This window comes from Corvus hawaiiensis, chromosome 1 (assembly GCF_020740725.1).
Source record: "Corvus hawaiiensis isolate bCorHaw1 chromosome 1, bCorHaw1.pri.cur, whole genome shotgun sequence".
NCBI classification, from domain to species: Eukaryota; Metazoa; Chordata; class Aves; order Passeriformes; family Corvidae; genus Corvus; species Corvus hawaiiensis.
The window spans coordinates 26,679,592-26,688,873 of NC_063213.1; the positions used below are offsets into that span (position 1 = coordinate 26,679,592).

A 9,282-nucleotide genomic window follows, 5' to 3' on the forward strand; every position below is an offset into this window, starting at 1 on the left:
GTGGAAACTCTTCCTCACTGTAGTGCATCACCCCAGTCCTTGTACACCTTGTTTTCTAACTATCATCTCTACCAGGACATGGATATTTTTATTTTTTGCTTCAGAGAGCTAAGAATCCACCCCACACACAGTTGAGCCCTCTGTGGCACCTGTATGGTGTGTTTGCCTCACATTGAAGCAACCAGCTCCTACAATTTTGCTCTCAGGTTCATCCTCTCATCCCTTGCTCTCAGTAGTATGGATTAGAAGCTTTAAGCTTTCCTGAGGGTGATGAAGGAGAAACAGCTGAAACCATGGATTTGCCTTCTCCACCAAGAAATATATCCAAAAATGTTTCACTATTTCAGTGCATGGAAAAAGGGAGCTGGACTGGACCCTGTGCAGCTCTGGGCTTGCAGTGCTCCAAGAGCCAAACAGGCATGTGGGCACTCTAGCTTTAAGAATTGATTTCCTAAGTGAACTGTCAGCTCCCCGTGGCTGGAAAAATCTGCAAACAATTTCTAGTCACTGAACAAAGCAAATCTTTGTACTGTGCTGTAATACTTCATTATTAAATAAAAGCTCCTTTGTTAGGCTATAAGAAATGGTGTATACTCACTCCACCACTCTTCACAATGTGCCTTGGTGTGACTTTGCAATGCATATGAAATTCTGTTTCATGTCCTGTGAAAAGATGACATGGTATGTTATTTTAATTTTGGTAGGAAAAGCTCAGGGTGAAGCAAGCTCACAGCACAGCTCTGGTGATTGAACTTCATTGCTGATGCATTTGATTCACAACCATACAAGAGAACATGGAGACCGGACTTTATCTCATTTGCAAAAGAGTAAATGAGGAACAACATGGGGAAAATGACTAGTGATGACACTGAAGGAAAACTTTAGCAGCTGCAATTCTTACAAGGTATGTTACTTACTGGGCTGTCTTATTGCAGTTCCAGGCTTAAATGAGTCAAAACAGGAATCCAAGGGCGTCAGTGTTTTCCCATCCAGAAACATAAATATGTTTCCAGCTCCCTCTTTTCTTTCTTTTGCTCTGCACCCAGTGAGTTCCCAGTAATCTGCCAGTTTGGGCCCTACAGCCACAGAGCCCTGTTACCCTGCTCAGCATCTGTTTGTGTTGCGCATTGATGTCGCTTTGCAGCAGACCAGGCTGAGGCACAGGCACGGCAGCTGTAAGCCCTGCACCTGTACATTTCGTCAGGCTGTGACCTTTTAACCAACCCCATCAGATCATGATTTAAGATTGTATCCCCCATAGTTTTTCTTCTCTTGCTAAATTTTGCGTGGGGTTGGCAGTGCACGAACAGGGATCTTTGATCCTTCCTTTCCCCTGGCCATCAGGGCCATGGGAGACCCCCAGAGCTGGTGCTTCCTTCTCAGCTGGTAGAGGTGGCAGCCAGGGCTGAAGTGGGCATTGGGAAGTGATTTCTCTGAGCCCTGTCCACTTTTGTCTCTTGGCTGGGCTTAAATGAGCCTTTTCCAATAAGTGCCCAGCTCGGCTCGGGCTGAGGCTGCTAATTCCAGTCGTGTGTGGGTGATTCATATGCCATCTAATAATAGCAGCTTCTGGCCATGCCAGCACAATAACTGACCATGGAAAACTCCACACTGCTTTGGGCTGCTGGCCCATCAGCCTTCCCAAGCTTAGCTGGCCATGGCTGGTGGTTTTTCTTTGAGGGCAGCACTGTGCAGCTCAGCAAGAGGCTGCAGATTGTGCTGTGGGCATTGCTGTGAGCAGTGCTGGTGCTCTAGCCATGGGCCGTCTGTCCCAATGGCAGTGCCACCACGGGGTCAGTTTAGGAGCTGTGGAAAATGGACTGATCCTCCTGCTGCTTTACATAAAGCAGTTGCTATTAATTACCTGCACCAGCAGCCACATCAGATAGTTTGCTTCCAAGGGCAAAGCTGTGTTTGTCCTTACTTGCCATCCAAGTACTGTTTAGAGCATATGCAAAAATCTTTTACATGGCTGCCAAATTCATCTTTGAGGCAGGGTCACTGCTGTTCCTGCTACTGAAAGGCAGCAGGGGGCTTGCTTGGTATGCCTCATTCACTTGTTTGGATGCTTCCAGGGAGGAAGGGTGATGGCAGGGCAAAATGACACACGTGTTCCTCAGCCAGACTTCTACACCACCTTTTTCCATGCTTCAGTGGGATTTACTCTACCTGGTGTTTGACCATCCAAAAAGGAAGGCAGGAAAGTGGTGGTGGAAGCTGGAGAGGTCTCAGCCCTAGGAACATGACTGAAGCCTCGACAGGTGATGGCTCTATGTCTTGGCTGCAGACCAGAAGCCAGTCCAGGGTGGGGGCAAGAAGCTCATCACTACTGTGCATTACAGCCTGTCAGTCAATTAAGAATCTCCCTTCATAGGGGTACAGTGGTCCCAGCAGAGCCAGTGGATGGAGTGGCATGCCCAAAGTGGGATATCTCTGCAGCCAGGCCAGTCCGACACATGAGCCATGATTCCCACGGTGTGGCAGCGCTGGACTGCTGATACAGCATCGGGACCTCAGACATAAATATGGTTCCTGCCCTGCTGCTTCCAACCATGTGAGCTGTGGCCCAGGGGAAAACACACATCCAGGGCAGACAGTGTCACTGCTGAGTCCTCGGAGGTAAGCATTAAATACTGGAAGAGGATTATTAGAAGCTAGAAAGCCAAAGTGATGGAGCCAAGGAGGCGTGGGAGACTGAACAAGATGTGACAGCACGATAAGCAGTACTGCAGTGCAAGCCAGGCACCCAGCCCCACTCCTGGGTGGAAGGACGGGGCAAGGTGAACCCCTTCCCTCCTGCTGTCAAATCCTGTGGCTGCTTCCTACATGGGTTCTGCACAGGTATCCCAGAACTCTGCTGCCTTTAACTCGCAGGGATGGCAACTGGTTGGGCAGGCCAGGCTGTGCAGGACATGTGCTCCTTGGACACCATCACTGCAATGCCCCTGGCTCCCACAGCTGTCCAGAAGGGCCCCAACTTCCCAGCAGTCATGGGGCTGTGCTCCCACACCACCCACACAGCAGCTGGGGGGTTTTCCTTGTAAGCAACTGGCTCATTGTTTCACTTTTGCCATCTGTTTGCCTTTCAGGAAGGATTTTCCTTTGTTCCTCCCCTGACCTAAGCTAGAGTTGGGGTTTTCCAGACCCAGGGTCAGGGTGGCACAGGTCAGCTCCCTATCCCAGCTGTGCTACCTGGGGAAGGACCTAAAAGCCAGGCACCAAGGTCCAGCTTTCCTTGTACCAGTGGTGAGCAGCGGTGGTGCTCAACTCCTGAGGGCTTCAGATGTGCTTTTTGGAGCCCTGCTGTATTGCAAAACATATGAAATGGTCCCTGGGCAGAGGAGGAAGAGCTGGCCCTAGAGCCAGCCCTGAAGTGCTCATGTATGGCTACAGCTTTCAAGGACACCCCCAGTCTGAAACGGGGCTGGTTCCACTTTTGCTGAGTGCATGTGGTGTCTCTAAAATTACTAAATGCTGTCTTTTTCCTTTGTTTTTCTTCCTCTAAATCTGATGTTTTCATTGCAGTGGACCAGCACTTACCAGTTAAAAGACTGACCAAATACTTATGCTCAGCAAACACAGTGGCACCAGCAAATCTAAGCAATGTCGCTATCTAGGGCACGCCGGAAACAACATTCGGGGTTTTGAGGCTCTCCATTTTTAAGTTTAGCACAAGACCAGCCAAGCATGGGATGACTTAAGCCAGGACAATGTTGTCATAAAACTCATCATCTGGTGTAGGACAGAAGAGAAAGCCTGCCAGTCTGCAGCCTGTTCTCTTGAAGAAAAATACTTTGTCTGAGAATATGCACAAAGAGAGGAGGATCCAGTTCACCAGGGCTCATATTTAACTGAGTAGATCAAAGCCTGCACTATTTGCTTCAGGACTGTTGATTTTGGTTTTGACCAGCTTCTCCTCCACAATGAAAAGTCCTAGGGGATTTTGTATTCTCGTGGGCTTTCTGCAGAATGGGGCTCTTTGCACCAGAGCTTCTAAGCAAAGCTTGGCACACAAGCTGCTGAAACTATGGAAGCTGCTAAAGGCAGAGCCGACCCTGCAGCAGGCGACCCCAGCCCCCACACCTGTTTCAAACAGGAAAGCCAGGCCCTAGCCTCGGCATCAGCAGAGATGGGGGCAAGAGGATTCCCTATAACATTTTGTTGGCTGGTGCTCCAGCTTTCCCTTTCTCTGCTAATGCTCCAGCTAAACTGGAGCCCAGCATTTTCCAGCTGCCCATGCCAAGCAGAGCTCAGGTGAAGAGCAGTTGAAACCTAAGACTGAAACCTAAGATGTCTCAGGGCACAAGGGTAAGCAAGAAGTGCTACAGTGGTTCAAGACTGCACTCCACAGAGCTAAGAAAGGCACTGCTGCCTCCCTGGCTGTGTGACTAAGCCTCTGCACAGCTTCAAGCATTTTCTGTAATTGGGAGAAAACAGCAGCAATCTCCAAGGGACCAGCCAAGGAGAGGAAAAAATAGCATGCAGTATTCTTGGTTTTCCCCTATGCTACAGCCCAGCCTTGAGAAAAGGAGGAAAGGGCAGGGAGAGGCATCCAAGCCAAGGAAAGGACTGGATACAGGGCAGGTGTAGGAGCTGTGCCACTGGGCTTGCTCACTCTGTGCCAGCCTGCAGTGAGGCCACATGGTGGGCCTGGACTGGGACACCGCACCACAAACTTCAAAGTGACATGAATTGTTTGAATTCCCTACCACAAAAGCTAAGCATGGCATGGTGTGTCCTAGTAATGGTGTCCAATGGAGAGCTCTTGCCAGCTGGATCAGCAGCTTGCCTGCTCCAAAGGTGATCTGAAGAAGAGACAGCAGCCCTTTGGGGAACCAACCACGCTGTTTCTCCCTGGATGGCTGCAAAGAGAAGCTTGATTTACTGCTTCTGGAAGGGAACAAAGCCCAGTGCCCACACATGCTGCAGCACACTTTGCCACTTACTGCAGCCCTGCAGCCCTGCAGCCCTTGGCTTCTGCTGCACCACCCCCCAGCCTCACCATGGGCACTGGGACCTTTGCCACTGAACTACACAACTCTAAGGGTTCAGTGCCTGATGACTGTTTTCACAGAAGGTATCACCTGGGGGTTTTTAGCCCTCTTTTACATCTGTAAACTTCTGATGAGAGCTCAAGTTCATCTTCTGAAGCAGGATGATGCAGACCATTTTTTCTTCTTTGAAGCTCCATCCAAAAAGCCATATTTAAGCAATGCCATGCCATGGGGTCCCACAGACAAAGCTGAAGGAGTTTACTGAAAGCTGGAGGCTTTTCAGTAAAGACTGGAGGCTGAAGTGGTCAGCAATGACAGGGATGAGATATATCTGCCTTTTCCCAGAAAAGCCGTCCAGATAAAAAAATTTGCTAGTGAAAACATTGCCACAATTCCTTGGCACTGTGAGATGTGCTGTAGGTCTTCAAAACAAAATGGCCTCAAGGCAAAACAGGCAAAGTGAACTTTTCCTATGTCTTGGGAGGGCTGGCTGCTCATATATGGAAACAGGAAGTCTTCAAGCAGCAAAGGTGCAGCAGGAACCATGCTCAGGATGAGGAAGCACACATTTCTCATGGTTCTCCCTTGGGGGATGCTGCCTGGAGCCACAACCCTTTTTCTACCCAGCCCTATAGGTGCCTCTGCTTTGGGATTTTTTATGAAGCGTTGCTATAGGAACTTAATTGCTTCTGTTCATCCAGGTCTGAGCAGCTTCCTGCTCCCACTCCTCCTCTCCCAGGGCTGGCAGCGTCAGGGCTCTGAGGACAGCGAAGGATGCTCAGGTACAGCAGGAGTGGGGTCGTTCAGCTCAGCTCATTAGTGCTACTATTTCTGTCTCTAGCCTTTTCTCTGTTCGTATCCATCTGGGGCTCTTTCAGTCATTATAGAGCTTTCCACCCTCTTCTTTTTTTCCTTTCTCCTCCTCTGTCTTCCAGATTTTTGCCACTGTTTCATGTTGCTGTCCAAGTTATTTGTCTCTTCTCTCTTGCTCCGGTCGTGGGAACATTAGTAATGTTTTTCTGCAGAGCAGGGTGGCTTAGAGACCGCCTCGCAGACCTGACAACCATCCTAGTGCTGCTGGCAAAGGCTGGAGCAGCTCAGCCAGCCCATGGGAAACGATCCTGTTTATGGTTCATCACCATCTGATCTACCCACTGCTTCTCGCTCCCGCCTGGGCCCAACTGTGCCTCTGCTGTGCGTGGCCATGCGCGGGGTGCAGTCCCGCTCTCTGCTCCCCGCTCTCCTGCCACAGCCACCCCGCGTGTGGGGCGAAGGGAAGCGTGACTCACATGGGCCTCCCACCCATGAGTAACAGTGTTGGTCTATCACGTCTCAGCCAGCTGGGGCAGCTCAGAGGGAGGGCGGCTGCTTCCTTGGCAAGGCATGAAATAGGTCACTACATCCCCAGAACACGGGTGAAAACAGGGGACCAAGACTGCAAGACATGGCAGCAATGAGCAGCCTCACATCAGATGCAGGAGCAGTACCCCATGACAGCGGGGGGGTGGGCAAGGAGGTACACAGACATGGGATGCAGGGATTCCTGTCAAACACCATCAGTTCTTCCTTCTTCCTTGCCCAAACCTGCTCCTTTTTTTCCTGGGAAATGCGCAGGGAGAGTCCAAAGCCAGTGAGGGAAGAACGGGTGGAGATGGTGGGAACACAAAGCAGTTATGTGCTTCTCGGGGTGGAAAGAGGCCCAGGTTATTAAATAGCAGGCAATTTTAACATGAGTTATTAATACTAGTTGTTTGTACTGGGAAGTGGTGCCTAGGGGCTCCCATTGCACTAATCATATAACAAAGCCATGTTCCTAACACAAATAGCTTGTGTTTCAGCCTGAAGAGAACAAGTCGTCTCCTTCCCATTACCCTCTCTTTGAAAAAGCAGCTTGAAGATTACACAGTCGAGCCCACAAAAACTGGGAAAGGAAAAAAATTACATTGGGCTGCCCTACAGTGCCACCACTTACACCCAGCCAGCCCAGTAACTCCATCAGCACTGTGGCCCCACGCTGTCTGCTCTTCCCCTGCTTCATCCCCAACCACGGCAGGCCAGGCCGTAGCATTATTGGTGATTTTTGTGTTACCCATCTTTGGGTTTGAGTGTAGTAATGTCATGCCACCCATTTAGGGTACTGGGGGACCGTGGGGAGTTTCTTCCCCCCTTGCTGATTGATGCTGTATATCTCTGTTGTATTTTTTTCAGGCTTTGCAAACTACAGTTCTCTCCCGGGTACATGCCCTTCTGAAGTAAGAGACCAAATTAATGAATTAAATTAATTCATTTACAGCCTTGGCACTAAAGCACAGACTAAAGGTCAACAGCATCTGCTGATTTTGAATGGTACAAACCACAACTGCCCCGCTATTTTTTGTTTTCCTGAGAACTTGGCATTATATTGAGCTTGACCACATGGCAACACAGGTCCTCCTGTCTCTGGCTGCAGCTTTGAGCATAGTTTTTCATCAGCCCAATCCCACGTTCAGGCTGGAGGACCAGGAATACGACCTGGAGCCCAGGCCTTCCCTAGCAGTGCTCAGCTCTGGAGATGCTGTAACCTTGCTGCCTGACCTCACACTACCTGGCAGCACCTTCATCTGCACGCTCAACGCAGCGAACCAAGGTGCTGAACAGGACAGGGGGCCCCTTGGCATCCCCTGCCCTCTTGACACTCATCCTGAAGTAGATCCAGCTGGTGGAGGAGATCCAGCTGGAAGATGAGCATGCAGCGGTTGGTTAAAGGTAGAGGTAGTGGTGCAAGTTTGGTGCACAGAGCAGAGAGAGGGGCTGTCAGTCCAGGTGTGTGGGCTCCCTTACGGCAGCAGATGTGCAACACTACTGACACTTGTTTAGCACAATGCTCTGCAGGTGTGCATGGGTGCAGGACTTCATTGCGTTAGTATGTAAGAAGTGGGAGTCCTTTACCTCCCACTACCTGCAGGTGGCTGGTAAGGCTCAGAAGTGCCTCGATCAGCTCTAAGCCCCTGACAGCCATGATCTGTGGTCAGCATGGATCCTGCTACCGACTCCCCAGTCCCCACAGGCCTACTCGCTTCTGTGCTGGTCCATCATGTCTTTGTCTGAGGCTTGTTCCATCCCTGCTGCTGACCTCCTGTTGGCTGAAGTTGAGGGGAAACCACTGCCACACATACCCACCCCCCAAAATGAGCCGATGCTGAAGCACTGCCAAACTTCGGGAGAATTTTGGATTGCAGCACATAAGCTAAGGCACCATGGCCACCATCAACCTCCCTTTCAAACTGCAGGGTCTCCTTCATTCCTATCAGGCCACTCCCAGGGCTCTCCTGCCTCACTGGCTTCTCAGATGGGTATGCTTTAGGCTTTAGCTCTCCATTCTACCCTTTGTCCCTCCTCAACCTTAAGGCCTGTGCCAAATGACAAAAGCTTAATAACAGCTGAAGGGTGAACAACAAAACCCAACAAAACAGGACACACAAAAAAAAGAAGTTAACATGAGCAAATAACAATGCAAAGTTACCTCCCTCTGCCTGGGAAATGGCTCACTTACTTTGGCTGAGGAAGGACTAAGGCAGAAGCTGAGCACTGACAGCTCAACAGAGTGGTCTGGGTCTTGCCAAGGTACCAGCAATGGAAACAAAAGGCTTTGAAATGAGAACAGCTCACACACCTTAAGACCAAGCAGCATGACAATATTTTCTATACTGTTTGCCACCACTAACTTGACATCATCCATAACAACTGTACTCAACAGGAGCACTCATTACAGCTTTGAAGATAACTGCATCTAGTTCTTTGCAGATCACACTGTAACCCACTTGAGTGGACATCTACAGATTAATCCAGCCAGGGGAACTTCTCTTCCTCCTTGCCATGCTTCTTCATGGGTGGGCAAGCCTTTGTGAGACACCCCTGGCAAACAAGGGATAGAAACACAGCCCCCATAGAATAGCCCAGAGTTTAGCACACCTTGGCTTTGGCCTCTGAACCGACTGCTCCTTCAGCAGCGTTAACCAGGTCAGCCTCTCTCCTCCTTTCAAACACTTTTATCTGTGTGACACTGCATTTTCATTTTTTTTTTCCACCCGACACCCGTCAGCCATTTTTCTTCAGAGAGAAGGTAAACACCCTGTTTTGTTTTCCCATCTGTATTTAAACTGTGAATGGAGTGAAGCAACAGTCTGGGGAGCAGAAAACAGCTCTGAGTGGAAGCGATACAAGCGCTGATTGCAACCAGGCTTTTCAGACATATGAAAAAATAACTCCCTCCCCCAAGGAGATACTTCAGAAGCTGAAAGCTAAGAAC

At 49.8% G+C, this 9,282-nt stretch overlaps 1 long non-coding RNA gene across 1 annotated transcript; it reads left to right on the forward strand.

Annotated features, from left to right (window-relative positions):
• The first annotated feature begins 709 nt into the window (after positions 1-709).
• LOC125316826 lies at positions 710-5,857 on the forward strand. The gene is made up of 3 exons (XR_007200586.1): positions 710-904; positions 2,375-2,619; positions 5,696-5,857. It is a non-coding gene; the product is annotated as an uncharacterized LOC125316826 (long non-coding RNA).
• The last annotated feature ends 3,425 nt before the right edge of the window (positions 5,858-9,282 follow it).